Here is a 23,375-nt window from a genome sequence, read left to right as displayed (position 1 = left end):
TCTCAGGACTGTTCAATTGACTCAGGAGCTTGGGGTGAAGAGCCTTGTCAAGTACTTTTCGGAAGTCCAAGCGTTCAGCAACTAACAGGTTTGTGTACGTGATGCGCAGTCAAGTCAAGAAACCGTGACCCTATGAATGATGGCCTCCAAAATGTCAAATTGTGAACGGAAGGTCACGGCTTCCATTATGAAGTCAATCTGTATCATGTGGGGTCTTCCTTTTTACCTGCTGCCTTTAACTTTTCCAAGAGTCATTGTCTTCTCCGGCGAATCTTCTCTTCTCATGCTGTGGCTGTAGTGCGATAGCCTCAGTTTAATCATTTTAGCTTCTAGGGAGAATTCGGGTTTGATTTGATTTAGACCCATTTGGTTTGGCAGTCCGTGGCATCTGTACAGCTCTCTTCCTGCGCCACATTTCAAAGGAATCAATTCTCTTTTGTCAGGGTCACATATCGATAAATTAAACAGTAACAGTGTCGACACAGCTTCCCGGGGGACTCCGTGGCTCACTAGCCTCCTCTGCAAAATCTTTCAATTTATGTTCACCCTCTGGTTCCTTTTTTCTAACGAGCTACTTGTCCACAAGAGGACATGTCGTCTTACCTTTGTGGCTGTTCAGTTGACTTAGAAGCCTTTGGTGAAGCACCTTGTCCAATACTTTCTGGAAGCCCAAGTGTCTGTCAGATTTTATTAACCCCCTCAGAGGATTCCCTGGGGTTGGTAAGGCAGGACTTCTGCTTTGCAGAAGCCATGCTGTTCCTCATCAGCAAGGCTCTTTCTTCAATGGACCCAGGATGGACCTTCAGCTAACCAGTTGTGTGGTTTCCTGGAGTCTCCCTTGGATCCTGCCTCGAAAATCATTGTGACATTAACTGTCTCTCAGTCCTCTAGCACAGAGGCTGATGGCTGACAAAACAGTAACATACTTCATAAGCTGTAAACTATGTTTTTATTAGCTGTTTAAAAGCCACTTTTCACAATGCTGCTGTAATATTAAAACGTTAAAAGCTCGTGAAAGCGGTGTGAAGAAGGAGACAAAAAACACCCACTCTCATTTGCTGTCAAGATGAAGGCATGCCTCTGCTTGATCTGTGGGAAATCGACTCTGATCAGCAAAAAGCATTGGGGGAAAGGTGTTGCTCTTATAGGATAAATTGCATTTAAAAACATAGAAGCCATAATATAAGCACTGGCAAGGTATCTCTGCTTCTCGGGACAGTCGCTCCCAGACCCCGACGTTCTAGATCTAAGTCTTCCTAGAGATTCTGACAACGCGGCCGAATAGTGAAAGGACTGTTTTCTTAAAGTATTGTGCATTACAAATGGATGTAGTAAGGATTGTAAGCAATGTGTTTCATCAGCACATGTAGCGCTGTGTTTTCATGTGGCAGTTTTGTTTGTACCAAACCCACAACAATACAGAGGTTTCCATAGACTTCCATTTGTTTTCAACCGTTTTGTTCTGTATGAAGGATGTGTTGTTGTTGTTGTTGTTGTTGTTGTTGTTGTTGTTATAACAGGGGCGCATGGATAAGACTTCCCTATAGAATCGCTAAGGATCGGACAAGACTGTCGGATGACACCATCGTTGCTGTCATCGTCATTATATTACTACTACTACTACTACTACTACTACTACTACTACTACTACTACTACTACTACTACTACTACTATTATTATTATTATTATTATTATTATTATTATTATTATTATTATTATTATTATTATTATTATTTCTTTGATGTATTGCCCGCCACCCCCAGATGGTTTGTGGCAGGTTACATATGTCTGAATAAAATCCCCATTAAACACCCTGGTGGTGGAACAAGCCATCAAGTTGCATGTGACTTGCAGCGACCCAGTAGGTTTTTCAAGGCAAGAACACTCAGAGTCGGTTTGCCATTGCCTGCCTCTATGTCATTCCTTGCCGGTATCCCAACAAGAGCTGGCCCTGCTTAGCTTCCAAGATCTGATGAGATTGGGCCAGCCTGGGCTATCCAGGTCAGTGTGCAAAACAGCCTACAAAAAGTGATCTGGAAATGAACATTGTATTCAAATTCCTTTTGCGTTTTACTTATGCCCACTCATGGTCCTTTGCATGCACGACAGAGGACACAGAAATAAACTTAATGTCACCAGACTTGACAATTAAACCAGGATTACTTTTTTGCAGGGTACTGTTACTGTTACTGTTACTGTTACTATTGCCCACCACTCCCATCAAAGCCAGCTCGTGGCCGGTTACAAAATAAAATAAGTAAATACAATCCTCTAAAAATCCCCCTAAAACACAGTAGTTAATAAAATGCAAACCGATAAAAACATAGCGGCAAAACCAACCCACCAACCCCTGCTGGGGACCAGTGGAAAACAGCTGGCCCCCATAAATAGAACATGGTGGAATAACCTCCCCTCCTTACTCCTCCTTTGGGGGGGGGGGCACAGATCTTCTCTTTGCTCTGGCCTCAACCATAGACCTGGTGGAAGATCCCCGTTTTGCAGGCCCTGCAGAAAGCCAGAAGCTTCCATTACATGTGATGTAAGCAATAATTAAAGCAGGGGTGTACTTGCAAGAAGTAAAGATGGCAGCAAGCACTTCGTTTGGAGATCAGGTATAATTCCAGGAGCTCTCCAGGCCCCACCTCGATATTGGCAACCCTAGATCCATGCCGACTCCTACTGGCAGCCTGGGAAACAAGATAATCTGCTTGATGGGCCCTTGCTTAGGAAATGTACACAAAGTGCCAAAGTCCGTGATTGTGACAGTCCCCCCCACAAGACACCAACTTGGCAGGCTTCCGTGCTGAGTCGGCTTTTTCCCTCCCCCTTTCCCCCCCTACTGTGCCTTGATTTACGGATGTCTCTGGCTTCGTTTTTTGATTTCCCAGATTTCCACATCCATATATTTGATGTATCGTTGAGTAAGGCATTTGTTATCTTCTCTGACAACGTGCATGTAGCTCAGTAAATCTATTTCCAGGCTGTCTTCTGAGACGGATACTACAAGATCTCCTTCTGAGGCATCAATTTATCTGATGCAAGGAACAAAATCTGTGACAAATGCAAGGGGGTCTCCAGGGCTTCCGTCGCCTGCATCGCTTCCCTGGTCTTCCGCCGTCGTTTGCTTTTCAGTGTCAGGCTCCTTTGGTGTCGCAGTGTGCCCCTGGATGAAGACACAAAGCTATGATACAGTGTCAAACGGTATTGAACGAGAGATTTGCAATGCAACCTTCAGCAACTAGAGGGACTAAAGACCAAACTAGACGGGAAAACATCCACTAGTCTGACCCCTGGAGGCCACTGCTGTGGATTTAAAATGGTGGAAGGGTCCATGGGTCATAACTGGGGATGTCATCTAGTGTGGTGCTCCCCAACCACCGGGCTGGAGCCCAGTACCGGGCCATAGAGGCCTCAGTACTGGGCCGTGGCGGGAGAGAGGGAGGCGCAGGCATGCCTCCCTACCCCCCCCCACAGCGCACACTCACTGCGCCAGGAGCGATCGGCTACCTCCCGGCGCAGTGAGCACCGCGCTGCGGGGGTAGGTTCAGGGGCTGGCAGCAATGCTGCGACCCAAAATTCCAGAAACAATTCAGGAACGGGGACTTCAGAAGTCTCCTCCATGGCGAGGGGGAAGTTGGGCTCCGAATAAAGCACAAACTTATGCAAAGCATTTCATGCAAATGGTAACTGCAGACTTCATTATTAAAGATACTTTCCTAAAGGCACATAATTCTGGATGACTGCAAATGTGCGTGTTGGAGCAAAAAATCTTGAATATGTCAAGATTTCACAGTTAGCGGTGTAGACATTTATGGGTTGCTTTGTGCCGTCAACTTAATAAGCAGTTTTCAGAAGGACAGACAGAGTAATGAATGGGTTGGGGAGCACCCTCATAAAAACAATGGCTTTCATTCATTGTCTTTGATTTCCTGAGGGCTCTCATTCACTAGGCTGTGATCAGTTTTGTTCTGTTTTATGTCCTTTCATTTTGCTTAAAAAAAAACAAACATTTGACACGCTGGTCTCCTTTTTTCCTATTATTAAATTTCCCCTTTGGTTGCAGGGTGATAAAACTTTCATGATGGCATAAGAGCTGTGATCATGCAGTCGGAGAGTTCATTATGTAGTAATTAATACATCCTCGGTATTGTGTAAATATTGTGTTGTGACGGCTGTGAGTAGACACAAGCAGGATCTTTGGCAGCGCTTCCTTTAAATAAAAAAAAAGGAAGAAACGAAGGAAGATGTGTTAGCAATTAATCTCTCTTAAGAGGCTGACGTGTTAAAATGGATGTGGTTTAAAAATTACGATCTGGAATGTCAGAGGCAAACCAGGAGCCCGTTAGCATTCTAATGATGGGACTTTCATAGTGTCGAAAGGAGATATCCCAAAGAAAACATGGCAGCTTCCACAAGCCCCAACATGCTTGTATGGAGTCCTCAGAAAGGATGGGATTTGAGGTAGATCTTCTCTAGTTATGCTCTTCACAAGCCTGTGATGGCTGGTTTGAAGCACAAAGATGGGTAGTGACCAGTATGAAATTAGTCCCTTAATTTCAGGGTTGTCTATTCTAATTGGAGGGGACCACCAAGGTTTCAGGCACTACTAGAGATCCTTCATAGAGAATATATTTCCCATGTGCCCAGAAATAACCAGGACTTTATAATGCACTGCAGTCTGAGCAATAGGGATCAGGTTGTTTTTTCTGCTCCTTCCCTCTAAATAATATCCAGGGAGTAATATGGGAACCAGGCCTCCCATTCCCCACCGGTAGCCCAGGGAGACCTGGCCACCCTAGAACCTGCAACGGCCTGATCCTTGGTGGGCAGGCTTGTAGGCCCTACCATGCAGAACAGAACACCAAACCCCGCTTGTTGAAGGCTTTCATGGTCAAAGTCAACTGATTGTTGTGGGTTTTCCAGGCTTTGTGGCCATGGGCTGGTAGGTTTAGTCCCTGATGTTTCACCGGCAGCTGTGGCTGGCAGCTACAGTTACTGGTGGAACATCAGGGACTAAAACTACCAGACCATGGAAAAAACACAACGTCTTGTTAAGTATAATTTATTAGGGCTCTTCGTTTGGGAATAATTATAAAATGGAACCCAAAACTCTGAGAAGTGACTGGTTGGTTATGGAACGGAAGTGAGCAGCTTGCATCGATTCCCTACTAAATCCCACCTTAATTCTTGACCTTTTCCTATTATTCGGGTAGAAGAAGAAGAGGAAGAGTTGGTTCTTATATGCCGCTTTTCCCTACCCGAATGAGGCTCAAAGCGGCTTACATTCACCTTCCCTTTCCTCTCCCCACAACAGACACCCTGTGAGGTGGGTGTGGCTGAGAGAGCCCTGATATCACTGCTCGGTCAGAACAGCTTTATCAGTGCCGTGGTGAGCCCAAGGTCACCCACCTGGTTGCATGTGGGTGAGCGCAGAATCGAACCCGGCATGCCAGATTAGAAGTCCGCACTCCTAACCACTACACCAAACTGGCTCCCAGGTAGGTGATGACCACCCTACAACCTGTACAGGGCAGTGCCCAATTGATATCAGCTAATGAGCATAACAGACACAAGGCTTTGCGCTTTGATGCCATTCCGCCGTGTTGCTCCGGTGGATTCACATCAAAGCCCAAGAACCAGGAAGAACTTTCTCCGGCGGCGATCCTGGCAACCCGCGGTCAATCACAACAGACACAGCCGCGCCAGAAAGCCCAACAGGTTGATGTTACGGGGCAACTTCAGACGTTCTTCCCGTGTTCCGAGTCCATGCATTCCAGCTTCCGTGTTGCAGCTCCAATATTATCCTTGTGAAAATCTGACAGATTTGTAATTCTCTCGCCGAGCTGAGCTCCGGCTCTGCTGAGCACCCAGAGGAAGGCTATTTTCGCTCCTACTCTGTGTCAGTTAAAAGCTTTGCATCCCGAGGTACTGTCAAGAGCCAGCTGTCGACCATTTCGCTTGTTAATTCATTAAAACTAGTTCTTTATCCTCTCAGGAAATCACCGCGCTCACACTTACTGGCAGACAATAACGTTCAAGGGCTCTGCTGCTGAACTCGCTGACAATATCAATTATTCAGTTTTCTGCCAATGCCTATTAGAGCTTTCAGGCGAGAGAATTTACACTGGGTTATTGAATTAAACACACACACTCACACAGCTAAAAGCTTTAGGGGACTCGAACTAATTAGCCGGCGTTTGTAAACCCCTTTGTTCATGGTAATTTGTTTACAGGACTAACTCAACCTTTTAATTATGGCATGTTCGCAGGCCGCAATACTGTACCTTTGTCTCTTTTCTCCCCTTATTTTTTCTCCCCCACCGTTTGCAGTCGTTGGGGGAGAAAAGGACAAATGCCCGCGAACTAATTTATGATTTAATGAGCAACGACGACCTAGCCCCCGGTGCTTGACCTAAAACAGAAGTGTGTGTTTTAATTATATTGAAGGAAAATTCAACGCCGCCATGTGAGGTGCCGAACACAAGCTCTAGCCTATGTCGGTGTGTGATGGACATGTTGCCAGAGGCAGAATGGATAAAACTGCCTCTAAAAACATGGGGACCCAGCACGAACGACAGCAAAATACAGAAAACCCAATAAAATCAGCGTCCAGCGCTACTTCAGACCAACACGGCTACCCACAGAAAACCAAATGGTTCCCGAAAGTACCAATACATAAAATATATATCTACAGAACATCCCTTCATGTCTTCTATAAGGAGGGTGGCCAGATCCATCCTGTCCAAGGTGATGGCTTCTATCTGCCTGACATGGGATGAAGATCCCTCCTGGCTTGGCCCTTGATACGTACGAGAATCCATGCATACACACACACAGAGGGCCCCCTATACTTGTTAACCCTTAAGGATTCACTAGCTAGACTGCCAGAAGCCTGGCTAAAATATCCAGCTTGCTATTAAATTGTGGGGAGGAAGACTAAAGCCAGTTTGGTGTCGTGGTTAGGAGTGCAGACTTCTAATCTGGCATGCCAGGTTCAAATCTGCGCTCCCCCACATGCAGCCAGTTGGGTGACCTTGGGCTCGCCACGGCACTGATAAAACTGTTCTGACCGAGCAGTGATATCAGCGCTCTCTCAGCCTCACCCACCTCACAGGGTGTCTGTTGTGGGGAGAGGAATGGGAAGGCAAATGTAAACCACTTTGAGACTCCTTCGGGGAGAGAAAAGTGGCATATAAGAACCAACTCTTCTTCTTCTTCTTCTGGAGATTTGGGGATGGAGCCTGGGGAGGAAGGGGTTTGGAGAGTAGAGGGGACAGATCTCAGCAGGCTACACGGCCATAGGTTTATCATCCTCCAAAACAGCCATTTTCTCCAGGGGAACTGATTTCTGTTGTCTGGAGATCAGTTGTAATAGTGGGGAAGCCCCATCTAAGACTGTGAGAGAAGGTTGCAGACTGAAGGATCATTTACGGCCACAGATATGGAGGCAGGGGGGATAAAGGTAACCAGATAATAATCCACCAAGCTGTCTCTTGATATTTCTACAGAACTGGAGTTAAAAGACTAATTAGGACAATATATGGACCTATTGGATGTGAGGGCAATCTGGCTGTGACATCTGTCACCCCATTGATCACCAGGGTTGATCCCCATTGATTGCCAGCTGGCTGGCTAGATGGGTATCCCCTGACCTCCTTTACTGTTCCATGTGGATTCCTCCTGAAACTGCACACTCAGTGGAAGAGGATGTCCATCCCAGATAGAAGCAGTGTACCATTCTTTGGTCAAGAGTATAGACCTATTGCCCTGCTTTGGATAGCCCAGGCTAGCCTGATCCTGTAAGATTCCAGAAGCAAAGCAGGGTGGGCCTTGAAAACACAATGGGGTTGCAACTTGTCAGTCCTTTCCACTACCGCCATGGACCTATGCGTAGTGAGGAGAGAGAGGGACAATATGCCTGATTGCCATGCCTGTCTAGTACATCGGGCCTATCATCCAATGCCACTGGCATCCATCCATCCATTCTTTTGAAATTCTAGGGGGGGGGGGAGTATCCAGGAGTCCATTTTGACTCCATTGAAATTAGGCCTAATTTGCAGTTCTTTCCCTCCCTGGAGTATTCCTTTATTAATTTCTTAAACTATTTGGGAGGGGGAGAATCTTTGTTTTGAGGGGTCACTGAGATGCAATCTTTTGGAGAGGAGAAAGATTCAAAAATAAACCCTTCCTTCAATTAGGGCAGGAGACCCAGGACATCATGCCTCATTGGATCCTCATCAGGAGAACATGATCTTGTTTATGTCCCAGTTATGTCACATGTTTTCCTGGTGCCTTTGGCCCAAAGCAGATAAATCAATTTTCATCTAATTAGGCTACACTCGAAGAATTCATTTGTTAGCTGTTTAGACTGCTGGAGTATATTCCTTAACGCAATTAAGAGAATAGGGGGAGGGAAGCCCTCCTTTAATTTCATTCTGCATATCGAGTAAGACTTGCACGAGAGATTCGGGGGCGTTTTCAATGACATGGCTTTGATTACGGACGTCCTCGATGTACACGAGGAGATGCGGGGAAGGTTCGTGATTAGGCGGCAGGAATTGTGCTTTCTAAGCCTAACAAATCAGGAGATGATGAACAACATTTGCCATTCAAGGATCATTCCCATTCAAGCCTCAGTTTTGGGTCAGCCTCATCACCTCCCTCGGATGACTTTTCCCTGCGGGATTGCTTTCTTTCCCAGACTTTTAGTGGGTTGGAGGTGTCAGGTGCTGTAGCCTTGAATTTCGCACCCAACACCACCCACAATGTCTCCGGCACCTGTTTGCTTATATCATTGCATTTATTTAGTACATTTCCTTTGGTTTTCAGAGAATTTGTTGACAGGGCTTTTAGGAAGAGTGTTATTATTCCGGGGACTGGACAGGAGCCCGATGGTAATATCCACTAACAGAAAACACTTCTGTTAGCAGAACAGAAATTCCCTGTCTCCCCCATAACCCCTGCCATTGATTCCCACTGCTCTTCCCAGTAAGCTGTTCCTGGGAGATAAGGGATTCCTGGAACAACACGGAGGGTGAATCAGAGGTCTGCAGCAGGAGGGGGAAATCGGGAATCATCATTGCCTTCTCCACGGACAGTCTTTGACATACAGTGCTTTGACATACATCGCCGCTACTTCCCCAAAATAATATTCTTCCCAAAGGGTGTGGGAGGTCGAATTATTATTTCTCCATTAAGGATGAGTGCCCTGCTGCTTCTGCAAACAGGTATGCCCAGAGTGCACACCCAGTCTTCAGATGAAATTAATATGAGCATGTGATCAGAAGTAGTCTTGGTATGATCATATGATTTTATCAGGGGGTTATGTGTAGGAGTCTATGAACACATGGGTGAACCAGTGCACAAAATGAATTTGGGTGTGGTTCATCATGCACTGTGTCTTTGCACTGTGTCTTTGCACTGTTTTGTCAATACATGGTGTGGGTGTGGGCGTGTGGGGGTGGGTGTGCATGCCTTGCAATCTCATAAAATCTCAGAAGCCAAGTAGGATTAGGATTTGAATGGGAGACCATCTTTGTAGTCCAGGAGGGTCATGATGTGGAGGCAGGCTATGACCAACCACTTTTAAATTTCTCTTGCCTAGAAAACTCTAAGGGGTCACCATAAGTTGGCATTAACTTGACAGATAGATAGATGATAGAAAAATGTTCATACAGAGAGATGATAGATATCAATAGACAGAAAAACATAGATAGATAGATAGATAGATAGATAGATAGATAGATAGATAGATAGATAGATGGATGGATGGATGGATGGATGGATGGACGGACGGACGGACGGACGGACGGACGGACGGACGGACGGACGGACGGACGGACGGACGGACGGACGGACGGACGGACGGACGGACGGACGGACGGACGGACGGACGGACGGGCGGGCGGGCGGGCGGGCGGGCGGGCGGACGGACGGACGGGCGGGCGGGCGGGCGGGCGGGCGGACGGACGGACGGACGGATCATCAGACAATGTTTTAGAAGGCACACAAAAGGGTATCTCTGTTGCAGAGACGGGGGAAAGAAACAACCAAGCTGCATGAATTGAAATTGCAACAAACCACGTTTTCCCAGTGGCTGATACAAAATTTAGAAAGGCGGGGAAATCAGCCACGGAGTCTTCCTCGAACATCATTTCCACCTCAGGAACCAGACCACCCAATTTGGAATTCCAAAATCTAGCCCTTCAGAGAAGCACCATTTCGGAAGCCCCCTTCCGCACCTCTGCCACCCCCGACTTCATAGCCCACCGTTCCCGCTTTTCAAAATGTTCCTCTCCGTTGCGAGATGCTTCGCCGTGTTATTTAAAATGTATTCAGAGAGCTCTGCCTAAATCTTTTAATCCCATTTGATCTACAAACAGAGCGGCAACATGACAGGTTGGATTAGCACGTTTGGGCATTTGTGAAATTATAGATCTCGGGCTCCGGTACAAGGAAGCCGACAGCTGCGACTTCAGATAGAGTTTCTTTCTCTCTCCTCCTCCTTCCCCGCTTTCATTTGTAACCTTGAGCTAGACTGGAGTAAAGCCTCTCCTATCTGTGCTTGATTGAAAGACAGGCGTGCGGGAATTTAAAGGGGGGGGGGGAATGGAAGCCTCCTAAGCAAAAAGCTCAGTGAGAGATTGATTTTCTGTCGGGGCTTTGATGCTTTTCTGGGATGCTTCTCAAGATCACTTAATGTGGATTAGTTAACCCTGAGCATGTTTTAGCTCCTCTTTCGGGCAGACGATAAGGAGCGCTTCCTCGTCCGAGCGCTGCTCAACTCAACCCTCCCGCCGCTTGCTCCGATGGCACCCAGCTCTGCGGGGTGGGAGACGTATGCTTTTAAAAATGGATCTCCACCCTCACCCTGCCTTCGGTTAACTGAACTCCAAGGACTAAGGCCAACCGGTGGTGAGTATCAGGTCTCCAGGCGATGTTATCAAGGCCCTATCGCTGCAAACACGATTGTCCACAAATGGCACCAGCATGATTATCCGTGTATCCTGGGACTATTCGAGCACTCTGAACTGTACGACTGTGCAAGTGTGTATATATTTTCACTGTAAGAGTGTGCAAGTGTGTCTGTGTGTATTTATTATTGTTATTGTTATTGTTGTTATTTAATTTATTAGCTGCCACTTCTGGCAAGCCGGCTCGTGGCAAGTTACACCGGTGCAATACCATAACAATCCCCAATTAAAACCCCATCAAAATTCCCATTATAAAAATTTAAAAAAAAACACACAGCACAACAAGATGTAGAATCATAGAATCATAGAGGTGGAAGGGGCCACACAGGCCATCTAGTCCAACCCCCTGCTCAACGCAGGATCAGCCCAAAGCATCCTAAAGCATCCAAGAAAAGTGTGTATCCAACCTTTGCTTGAAGACTGCCAGTGTGGGGGAGCTCACCACCTCCTTAGGCGGCCTATTCCACTGCTGAACTACTCTGACTGTGAAAAATTTTTCCTGATATCTAGCCTACATCGTTGTACTTGGAGTTTAAACCCATTACTGCGTGTCCTCTCCTCTACAGCCAATGGGAACAGCATCCTGCCCTCCTCCAAGTGACAACCTTTCAAATACTTAAAGAGGGCTATCATTGTACAAGCATCCATGTACATTGGATGTGTATTTCCATGTGTAATTACACACATCTTAATAGTAGCACCCATGACTTAATTGCAGCACTTGGGTGCAAAGCCGAAGAAGTTTCCTCTGTCCAAACCTCACTTTGATTGCGCACGGCAAGAAGCGTCTCCGAACAGAGCTGGCTTGCTTTCTGCAAACAGGACGCCTCGAAATCACACCAAGCTTGGCTGCAGTGCCTGTTTCTTTTCTGAGTCAAGCGAAGCATGAAATCGGACTGATGAGTCAGGAGCAGCCTTTTGAGAAGTTCCGTGTCTGCCCAAGTAGTAACGCCCAGCAGGGTAGCTGACCAGGTACCCACTTTTGATGCATGCTTATAACTGGTCAAATCAGGTGGCTAATGCACACCTCAAGGCCATTTACATGCAGGTCGTGCATGATTCAAAATCAGTTGCATAATTGGAATGTGTCAATCAGGGGCTTTCATCATGCCCAGACCTTACAGACTCAAGGGTGGCCCAGGTGACCATGCAGTGCCAGAAGGTACAAGTATTGACAAGTAGATTTTGAACACTCGATGAAGACGGCTTTGGGAGCGAAGAGCCAAGCGGGCCAAATGGACAGGGCTGGAATATAGAGAAACAAACCAAAAGCACATGCTGGTCCATGGCTGAACCAGGCCAGTGGTCCATCTAGGCCAGCATCCTGTTTCATGCAGTAGCCAACCAGGTTCCCCCAAACCTAGGGCTTACAGCCCAAGTTTTCACCAAGGATGCCCTCCTAACACCAGTACTCAACTATTTCTGGTCTTGGATGTGGAGGTTGCCTTTGATCTCCACGTTTAGCCTAACATCCATCGACTGGCCATAGAACTTCCTTCTTTTGCCCGCTTTAACACAGCCCAGCAGGAGCCAGGCAACCCAGGCCAGCCCCTCTTTTGGAAGCAGGTCTGCTTCCTTCTGGGAAGCCTCAGATGCAACAGGGAGGCCGGAGATTGTTGACGGGGAAGTGTGTGAGCACGCAAAACCTGTACAATAATGTGTGGAAGAATTTTGAGCATGGGATGGAACACCAAGTGATTTTGCTGAAACAAGGGTATAGCATGAGGCTGCCTGACACTAAAGCAGACCGGGGCCTATTTTGCACACACTTGATAATGCACTTTCATTGTGCCTTTGTGGTTGGATTTTCCTGTGCAGAACAGTAAATCTACTTCGAAAGTGCATCGAAAGCACATTATCTAGCATGTGCAGAATGGGCCCAGGCCTTGTGATTGACCCTTTTTCCTCCTCTCCTTTGCCAAGTCCTTACTCCTCTGACTTCTCGCTGGGCCCAGCACAGAAGGCAGGGGTGGTGGGATTCATCTTCCTGCCTCACTGCAGCAGGGCAGAGAAGAGGTCTTGGACACCCCAGTATGGTGGCGGGAATGGGAATGGGAGAATCCAAACTTCCTTAGAGAAGAAGTTGATACAAGACTGTGTCTGGAATACAGATGAGTAGCAGTGTTGGTCTGAAGTAGCACAATAAAATCAGAGTCCAGTAGCACCTTTAAGACCAACAAAGATTTATTCAAGGGGTGAGCTTTCGAGTGCTAGGAGTCTTTGTCAGACTATGATATTCTTACAGGACAGGGCCCCAAGATTATGGAAGGCTTGCAGGTCTTAAAGGTGCTACTGGACTCTGATTTTATTCTGGAATACAGTTCTGGCATGGCTTGGATTTTAATCTGGGAGGGAAGTGCCATGCATGCGTAAAAACGCATGGGGCACGCCGGCTCAAGACCAGTAGTTCTGTGACCCCGGTCTTCTTATTCTCCTGAGTCCAGCCTGCTCCCAATGTAAAACATTTATCTCTGTCTGTGTTGTTTTGCCACCAATCATAGTAAATGACACTAATTAAAATGAAGCTCATGAAAAAAAAAAATCAGCTGGGTTTAATCAGTGATAAAGAACGAGAGTCTTTTTTTTTTTCCCCCGCTCTGTTTTTGGCGACTGTTTTTAATGAACAAACAGTGGCTCTTCTATTCATTATTTATCTCCATCTGTGTTTTAATGACTCCGTCCCAGAGCTCATTAACCAAACTCTGTATTTATGGAAAACTGGTACTTCATAAATACAAAATTCATCTACAGTGGATATATATTAGTCCAGAAATTCAGTAATTATGACTCAAACTATTCATTACAATTCTGCGGCCGTTAAATTAGGAGCTGAAGTTTGCCGACTTGTGATATAGAGGCATGCGCACCCGAAGAGCGACCCCGTTTGAACATCATGTTGAGCTTTCCCATTTCCCAATTAAGAGACTCTCTCGCTGACCTTGTTAGATAAAGGATTTGGGTACATTTCTTCTTGGTGGAAATTAATCATTTCTTAAGAAATGATTCCAAGTTCCGGGAGCAGCACAATCACCATCGTGGCACCAAATCCCAGCCATGTTCTAAATATGTGGCGAGTCATTATTGCTCCGTCAGTGTGGCATGATGGAGGGTGTTTTTGACTCAGACTTATGATCACCGTGCAAGATTTTCAAGAAAAGGCATGCTCAGAGGTGGTTTGTCATCGCCTGCCAGTTTGGTGTAGTGGTTAGGAGTGCGGATTTCTAATCTGGCGAGCTAGATTCCCCGCTCCCCCACATGCAGCCATCTGGGTGACCTTGGGATCGGCACAGCACTGATAAACTGTTCTGACTGAGCAGTGATATCAGGGCTCTCGCAGCCTCACCCACCTCACAGGGTATCTGTTGTGGGGAGAGGAAAGGGAAGGCGAATATAAGCTGCTTTGAGACTCCTTCGGGTAGAGAAAAGTGGCATATAAGAACCAATATTTCTTCTTCTTCTGCCTCTGTGTGGTGACCCAGGAATCCCTTAGTGGTCTCCCATCCAAATACTATGCCAATAACCCAAAATACCCTGAAGAAAAGACCCTAATGTTTATTATTTATCAACATATGAAATTTGTGTTCCGCCTCTCTGCCCCAGGGAGAGTTTTCTGTCCCCTTCTCTCATTGTCTTCTTTCAGCAGGTAGAGACTTTTGTCTGGCATGCCCTCACTGATTTTCATTGACCCTTCCTCCCATTCACTTGTTTGTGTGTTTTAATAGTTTTTCATTATTTAATATATCTCATGTTTTAATGATTTTGTTCCCTGGGGAGCCTTAAGCTAGTGGAAAGACAGCTTGAAAATGTTTTAAATAAATAAAAGCCAGTGTGCTGTAGCAGTTAAGAGCGACAACCTCTAATCTGGAGAGCCTGGTTTGATTCCTCGTTCGTCCATATGCAGCCAGCTGGGTGACCTTGGGCTAGTCACAGTTCTCACCGATCAGTTCCCTAAGAGCTCTCTCAGACTCACCTACTTCGCAAAGTGTCTGTTGTGGGGAGGGGAAGGGAAAGTGATTGTAAATAATCTTGAGAGTAGTGGAAAACAGGGTATTAGAAACTCACTCTTCTTCTTAAATAAATAAAAGAAAGAAACAGATAAAAGACTCATAGAATTTATGGATGATCCCGGCTAGTTAGAGCGAGAAGAACCAGAATGGTAAATCAGAGAGCGTCCATGCACACGTGGTGATCCAGTGTCCTGTTTAATGCTTCTTTGATGTGTCCTTCACTAGATCCGCCTCCCAAGATACCATGATGAAAACAACAGGTGCTCCAAGTCCAAGACTGGAAGGGTCGGGCCTTGGTTGCCATAGTCACCATAGTCAGAGGTGTGTGACATCATCTTCATGGGCATGGACCAATCCACTCCCGTTCGTGCTCCCCATCAACCACTCCCACCGCCCCCTCAGCATCCAGCCATCGCCACCCAGGGTAGCTCCCTTCATCTAATTAAATTGTCTCCGTGCTTTGTAGGATGAAAAAGCATTGTGGGGGAAAAACAGCATCTGTTGATTACATAAAGCGAGGCAATTTCTTCCGCAATCCTGGCAGGAGTTAGCTAATCGCAGGGTTGGAGAGCTTCCTGCCGTGTTCCCATTACCTTGTAATTTTCGTCTCATACGAAACCCCCTCTTTGAATTCCTTCGACATCTTCCACTCATCTTTCCCACCACTTGTGTACGAATGTCGGATGCTTTTCTGGCTGGGGGATTTATTGAGCGCAGTTATTTGAGTTTCGCAGCCAGGCAAGCCTCTGGTATTATGTTATTAATCTCCCAAATTTATGTCCGCCACTTCCTTTGAAGGCTTAAATGTAATCAGAAACAATTTGTTTTGGAATGGCGTTTAAAAATTCATAATTTTCCCGTACAATGTGTGCGGTGGGGGGGGGGGGAGGGAGGGGGAGCCTCCGCACTTGCGGCTCATTAGCAGCGAGATTCACAAAACATCTGGCTTTTTCCTCCTTCGGATGGAATTGCTGGGTGCCGAAAATTTCGCATTCATCCCGTGCCGCTCGAGAAGGATGTGCAATCGCTCTGCCAGGAACTCATTAAACGTGCCTACAAGTCAAAATGTATAATCAACCAAATGGGTTTGAGGAGAATTAGAGCCTCTCTCTCTCTCTCTCTCTCTCTCTCTCTCTCTCACACACACACACACACACACACACACACCATTGGTATCCACTTGGGTTTCTTACCATTGTATCTTTCCATTATTTGTCGGTCAGACCAGGGCACAGGAAATCGGTAGTTGGATTGCCCCAAAGATCCACGTTGCATGATCGAAGAGGAATATGGCCAAAATGGACTGTAGTGGAGCTAGAGATTTGTAGTCAAGAAGGAGAGCTGAGTTTTTTATACCCTGCTTCTCACAACCTGAATGAGTCCCGAAGTGGCTTACATTTCCCCCTTCCTCTCCCCACAACAGGCACTCTGCGAGGTAGGTGGGTCTGAAAGGGCTCTCAGAGAACTGCCCTGCAAGAACGGCTCCAAGAGAATTGTTCCTAGAATAATAGAATCATAGAATCATAGAGTTGGAAGGGGCCAGACAGGCCATCTAGTCCAACCCCCTGCTCAACGCAGGATCAGCCCAAAGCATCCCAAAGCATCCAAGAAAAGTGAGGGGGAGCTCACCACCTCCTAGCCCAAGAGCTTTTATATCAGAGAACTAAGAGACCAGGTGAGTGACACTGGTTTTAAAAATTAATGAATTTGGAAGAAACAGAACCCAGGATGGGCAATAAGAAGGACAGATGGGGTTACTCCTGCTTCCTGCAACCTCATCTCCCAGGCCTGTATGAGATGGACCATTCATCAGATGGTCCTGGATAAGATGGACCATTCATCAGATCAGAATAGGCTGCCTAAGGAGGTGGTGAGCTCCCCCTCACTGGCAGTCTTCAAGCAAAGGTTGGATACGCACTTTTCTTGGATGCTTTAGGATGCTTTGGGCTGATCCTGCGTTGAGCAGGGGGTTGGACTAGATGGCCTGTGTGGCCCCTTCCAACTCTATGATTCTATGATTCTGTGATTCTATCTACAAGTTCTCCAGTAGATGCTTTCCTATGGCTGCTAGCATCTGAGCTGGGTGGCAAACAACTGGAAAAAAAAATGCAAGAGCTCCGGTTAACCTTGGGATAACTTGTCTTGTGACTTGTCGGTGGTGCAGTGGGCACAGCAGCCTTGGCTACCCCTGGGGAAAGGATTGATCAACTCCTATAGGGGTTGCGACCCCCAGGTTGAGAACCGCTGCCCTAAAGGGTGGCTGCCACTGGTTCCCTTCCTATACAACCCTGAGTTTTGATAACATGCCCAATGGGAGCCTGGACGAGCTTCCACAGGATCAGACCCAAGCGGGGATAGCAAGCTACACAATTGCAATATGCTATTCTGGGAAAACTGTCAACCAATGCTGTCAGGGACCGGCTGGTGTGGTTGGAAGAGGGCCACTGTCACCAGCTGGGAGTCCCAATGCTCAGCTGGAAACAGCGCATGATCTCATTAGCTCAGGCACACTGGGCTAGAGTGGATTGGCACCGTCCCTTCCCAGGTTGTTAATTCACAAGTCTGCACTGACTGAGTCCTACAGGGATTTGTACCCAAGTAGAGATGATGTATCCCTCTCCATTGTGTCTCTGTTCTCAGACTAATAAAGATGTCACCACCTCAAACTAGTAAGGATGTCTTCTACTATAACGGAGATGGCCAAACTGTGTCTCTCCAGATTATTATTATTATTATTATTATTATTAGATTTATTTCCCGCCTCTCCCGATAGGCTCGAGGCGGGTCACAACAACTAATCCCATTAAAATTCGCATTAAAACATCAATCTACTAACATGGCGGCTAAAAATCCCATCCCTCCCCCAATTCTTAAGAGGTGAAGAGGAAAGGATAGGGGAGTAGCGTACACTCCAACTCCTAGGGGGGGAGCGATGTCCCTGATTTGCTGACCCCAGCCTCAACCATAGATGTCCTTGGCTACAATTACCATGAGCCCCTGCTGGCAGGGGCTCATGGTAATTGTAGTCCATGGACATCTGGAGAGATACAGTTCAGCCACCCCGTACTACAGGCACATGCAGCATGAAGGAGTCTAACCACCTGGATTACTTTTCAAATATTTCTGTGTATTGATTCAGCCACCTTCCTTCCACAGGTAAACCATGCCTGCCTCTCTGGCGCTTCCTCAACTTTCAGAGAAGTTCAGTAATGTGAGACTGTGAGAAACTGCTATGGCAGGGGTGGCCAAACTGCGGCTCTCCAGATGTTCATGGACTACAATTACCATGAGCCCCTGCCAGCAGCAGGGGCTCATGGGAGGTGTAGTCCATTGACATCTGGAGAGCCGCAGTTTGGCCACCCCATGCTACAGGCACACACAGCACTTGAACTCCATAGCTTCTTCATGCGATTAGTGGCAGATGCTATCATCTGAGGGAATCTAAATTGCTTCTTCTTGAGCTAATGAACTGCTGTACTGAAGTGAGGAGGGATCTGAGAACAAGATGGGTTTTATTAATGAGTTCCTAATTAAAGGAACGGCATTTGGGGGTCTTATTGCTTTTTGAAGGAGAAGAAACCTTGCACCTCCTTCCTTCTCTTATCAGGTGCTCCTTTACATTATTCAGAACTACATTTTCTGTTTCAACATAAAGTCCAGCCTAAGGGCCTCTCCACACTCTTGTTTCACTGGCCATTATGTTCCTGTTTCTTCTGGGGGGGGGGGAGGGTCCTGCTCCACCCGTGTTTTCTTTCCTTTAATGGTCAATGGGATACCAAACAGCTTTATTACCGGTTTATCTCCCTGCAGTTTACATCTGCAGGGAGATAAGTAGGAAACAATGTTGTTTGATATCGAATCGACCACTAGAGGGAGCAAAATATAGGTGGAACATGAAAGAAAATAATAAAACCAGGATCTTAACAGCCAGTAAAATGAGAGACTGCAGAGAAGGTCTGTAAGGAAATTGGTAGCCTAAGTCCCCGGTTGTCATAAGATAGTTGAGCCTTGGTTCAGGATTCTAAGGGCATGTTCACACATGCTCACAAAGTGGCGCAGGAGGTGATATCCCCTGTCTCTGTCTCTTCCATTTGAGGCTTGCATCTGTGGAGCAGGGAGGATTTTTCCCCTCCTTGTGGCCATGGCATATTTCATTTGTGAAGGGATCCCAGTCCTCAGAGTGATTTGGGGACAAATGTTGGGGTTCCTGGGGAAGTTGGGGAACGATCCATTTGGCTGACTGCTTCGGTAAGCTCTTCTTCTGCCGGATCGAGCCCTGTTTCTGGAAAGTGAGGCAAAGACAACAGGCAACAACTTTCCAAACAGAAACGGAATGACTCATGGTCCCGGCCATACACTTCACCGCTAATTAAAATCTGAGCCTTGAAAAGAGAACTGTAATGATCACCAATGGCTCTGCGCTTCTGTACTGTGGCAGTTTTCAAAGGAGGGACTTCACATCTTTGCAAATTTTAATTAATCCTCAGAGAAACACAGCTGAGCTGTGTAATGGGCATTCCCTCCATTTGCAACCAAGAGGGGAGGGGGATGTGAGTAAGTTAAGGGACTGGTTAAAAGGAAGGACCTGTTCAGGACTGGCCAATCACAGACTACTCAGCTTTTCAAATAGGAGCCCCTGTTAGCATTCCTGTTCTTATATTCATACGGTCTCTCTCACTGTTATAAGTAGCTGAGGGCTCCTTTTGTCTGTTTTAGGTGGACAATCTACCATTTGCTTTCCTTTGCTGATTGACAATCCAGGAGAGTGTTTGAGTTAAAGGTATACGACAAAAAGCATATTTATCACATGGCACGATTACGGACAATTCAGAATATTTTTTGATAGCAGTCACTGAACAATGCACATGAAACGGCATTATGCTGAATCAGACCCTCAGTCTGGCAAGGCCTCATAACCAGAAAGACAGCATGGTGTAGTGGTTAGATTAGTGTTGGACTAGGATCAGAGAAGAGCCTCTTGTGGCGCAGAGTGGTAAGGCAGCAGATATGCTGTCTGAAGCTCTGCCCATGAGGCTGGGAGTTCGATCCCAGCAGCCGGCTCAAGGTTGACTCAGCCTTCCATCCTCCCGAGGTCGGTAAAATGAGGACCCAGGTTGCTGGGGGGTAAACGGTAATGACTGGGGAAGGGAATGGCAAAACACCCCGTATTGAGTCTGCCATGAAAATGCTGGAGGGCGTCACCCCAAGGGTCAGACATGACTCGGTTCTTGCACAGGGGATACCTTTACCTTTACCTTTAGGATCAGAGAGAGATCGAGGTTTGAATCCCCACTTCTTCCCCAGAAGTTTTCTGGGGGACCTTGAGCCAGTCACATACCCTCAACGTCTCTCAGGTCAGGGTTGTTGTGAGGAGAATGGAAGAAGGGAGAATTATGCAAGCCCGTTGGGGGAAAAGGTGGGATATAAATTAAGGAAATCAATATTTAGACCGGCAGCGGCTCTCCAACATCTCAGGCAGAACTTTCTCGTCACCTAGATCCTGAACCATAACCAGAGAAGCTGGGGATTGAACCTGGGAACTTCTGCACATCAAGGAGATGCCCCCCACTGAACCATGGCCACTCTTGAAATGGAAGGGGTTGCAGACTCCATGGCAAAGTCGTGTTCACCCACAGATACCAACATGCCTGTGCATCGGAGCAAAGACACAATCCCGCCTGGGTGGTGTAATAACTAAGAGCAGCGGCTTCTCATCTGTTGAGCTGGGCTTGATTCCCCGCTCCTCCACATGCAGCCATCTGGGCGACCTTGGGCTCGTCACAGCCCTGATAGTGCAGTTCTGACTGAGCAGTCCCATCAGAGCTCTCTCAGCCTCACCTCCCTCATAGGGTGTCTGTTGTGGGGAGAGGAAAGGGAAGGTGAATGTAGGTCACTTTGACCGTTTATGCACTGGGCACTTTACTGCCCCAGCTCTCATGCAGGAACACAAATGGGGGCAGATGAGGTACACTGGGCCAAATGCTCCCCCGTGTGGGTGCAGGAAGAGGTGGGGCCACCTGCCATGACTAAAATTCCAGCCTGCAACCCATCATGAAATCTCCAGTGCATAAACGGTCTTTGAGACTCCTTTGGGAAGAAAAAAGCGGCATATAAGAACCAACTCTTCCTCTTCTTCAGTAATATCAGGGCTCTCTCAGCCTCACCTCCCTCACAGGGTGTCTGTTGTGGGGGAAAGTAGAGGAAGGGAAGGCCACTTCGGGACTCCTTCAGGCAGTGAAAAGCGGGGCATAAAATCCAACTCTTATGTTCCTCTGCAGGTTGTGAGAAGCTCTCAACGCCTCTAGCACTCGGCCCCCCTCTTGGCCAGCCCTCACGTCTTGTTCATCCTGCAGAGCAGCCGCCACGGCCTTCAAGAACGGGGTGCGAGAAAGATGCGGAAGGTCACTTGATTGCTTGCTGCTTTCTCTCACCAAAGTGCAGCTTAATTATGGGGAAGATGGGCTGAATTATGGAGAGGCCTCCGTAATTGCATGTCCATTTAGCCGAGCGCTGGATCAAAAAGGGAACAGAAAATGGATAGCCTAGCAAACTCGGGTTTTAGTCATTAGGAAGCCCCTAATTACATTTAAATTGCAAATTGGGAATTAGACAGTTCATCTCCCGATAATGCTTCAATGTTAAAGGGAATCTACGTCTCTAATGGACTGGATATATGATTGTTATTCGAGCTTTTCTATCAGCATCGCTGGGCCGACTCTCACGGGGCCCTTCCCCACTCAGATTCCACCAGCAGCCAGCCATCTTCTCAGAGACTGAGAAAGCGAACACGGTCTCTAGAGGGGGAATAGGCTTGCCAATCTCCAGGTGGTAGCTGGGGATCTTTCAGAATTATAACTGCTCTCCAGACTACAGAGATCAATCCCCCTGGACAAGATGGCTGCATCGGAAGGCAAATTCGACGGCATTTTACCCAAGGAGAGCCCCCCCTTGCCCCAAAACCTCCCCTCCCCAGGTTTCACCCCAAAATATCTAGGAATTTCCCAGCTTGGAGTTAGCAACCGTTAAGGAAACAGGGTAATGGCTGAGCCTCCAGGTGAGATCTGATGATGTCCTGGAATGACAACAGATTTGGAGACTAGGAGAAAATGGCAGCTTCGGAAACAAGATGGGGATAACTTAGAATTCCTAAATCTGGGGTGGGGTGGGGTGGGCTGACATGGAGATCCTAGAGGGGTTTCAAGGCCAGAGAAGTTCAGAGGCAGTTTGCCTTTGCCTGCCCCTGTGTCAGGACCCTGGAGGGCCTTGGAGGTCTCCCATCCAAATGCTAGCCAGGGCCAACCCTGCTTAGCTTCCGGGACCTGACAAGATAGGGCTAAATAGGGCCTATTCTGCACACAATAGATAATGCGCTTTCAATGCACTTTAGAAGTATATTATCCTGTTCTGCACAGGGAAATCCAGCTGCCAAAGCACATTGAAAGTGCATTATCCTTTGTGTGCAGAATGGGCCCAGGTCAAGGGAAGGGGGCAGGAGAAGATCAGAAACATTCGTAAGCTTGGAGCCTAATGATGTTTGAAGTGAGTCCTGCATCCTGCTGAATGCAACAGCTTTGGTTCTTGAATGCCACTCGTACAGCCTTTCCCACAGGCCTGCAATGTGTCCGTTCTACCCACAATGCACCTCTGAGCTGGAGCATTTCCAGGGAAACTGACACCTGGGGGGATTTAAGGCTGCTGCGTATTGTTATTTCACAGGGCCTTATAAAAGGTAGGTTTTAAATTATGTGTGTCGTGATTCACTGGTGCCTGCAGAAAAGGAAGCATGGTATGCTGAGCAAGCCAGCAGTGCTGCCTCTTCTGAGAATTGAGCAAAGGCTGTTCACTGGGTAAAGCCTGATGGCCATTCAATTCCCATAGTTCTGGGATGCCTGTTCATGTGACCAAAATGGCGCATGGAGGCAGGCATGGAGTTTCCCCATTCCTTTATTGTTGGGCGGTTTCTCTTTAGGCTGCCTTTCCCTTTTCTTCCTCTACAACAGGGGAAGTCAACCTGTGGTCCTCCAGATGTTAATGGACTACAATTCCCATGTGGTCCTCCAGATGTTAATGGACTACAATTACAGCTACCTGTTTTAAAGAGACTACATAAAACATTGACAGAAAAGGTTATTCAAAATCTAACTAAAAAGGAACTCCTTCAGCCTTACGATCGTTATTGTTACATATTACAAAAGTATTACCAAAAAACAATTAGCTTCCCCTCATTTATCATGGTTTTCTTATTGCTATAGATATCCTTATATAAACTTATTATTCAAAAATGCAACATTAGGGGTGTTTTTCTTATCTAAAAAGAAAGGAAATTACTATAGCTAGGACTATAAAAAGCTAATGAGTTACCAAACCTTTATTATTATTATTATTATTATTATT

At 46.8% G+C, this 23,375-nt stretch overlaps 1 long non-coding RNA gene across 1 annotated transcript; it reads left to right on the top strand.

Annotated features, from left to right (window-relative positions):
• The first annotated feature begins 10,629 nt into the window (after positions 1-10,629).
• On the top strand, positions 10,630-22,515 carry LOC143824580 (uncharacterized). The gene is made up of 3 exons (XR_013226800.1): positions 10,630-10,915; positions 15,207-15,302; positions 21,260-22,515. It is a non-coding gene; the product is annotated as an uncharacterized LOC143824580 (long non-coding RNA).
• Positions 22,516-23,375: the final 860 nt, after the last annotated feature.

This window comes from Paroedura picta, chromosome 15 (genome assembly GCF_049243985.1).
Source record: "Paroedura picta isolate Pp20150507F chromosome 15, Ppicta_v3.0, whole genome shotgun sequence".
NCBI lineage: Eukaryota > Metazoa > Chordata > Lepidosauria > Squamata > Gekkonidae > Paroedura > Paroedura picta.
The sequence above is the reverse complement of the archived record's forward strand: the minus strand, read 5'-3'. Positions and strand labels throughout refer to the sequence as shown.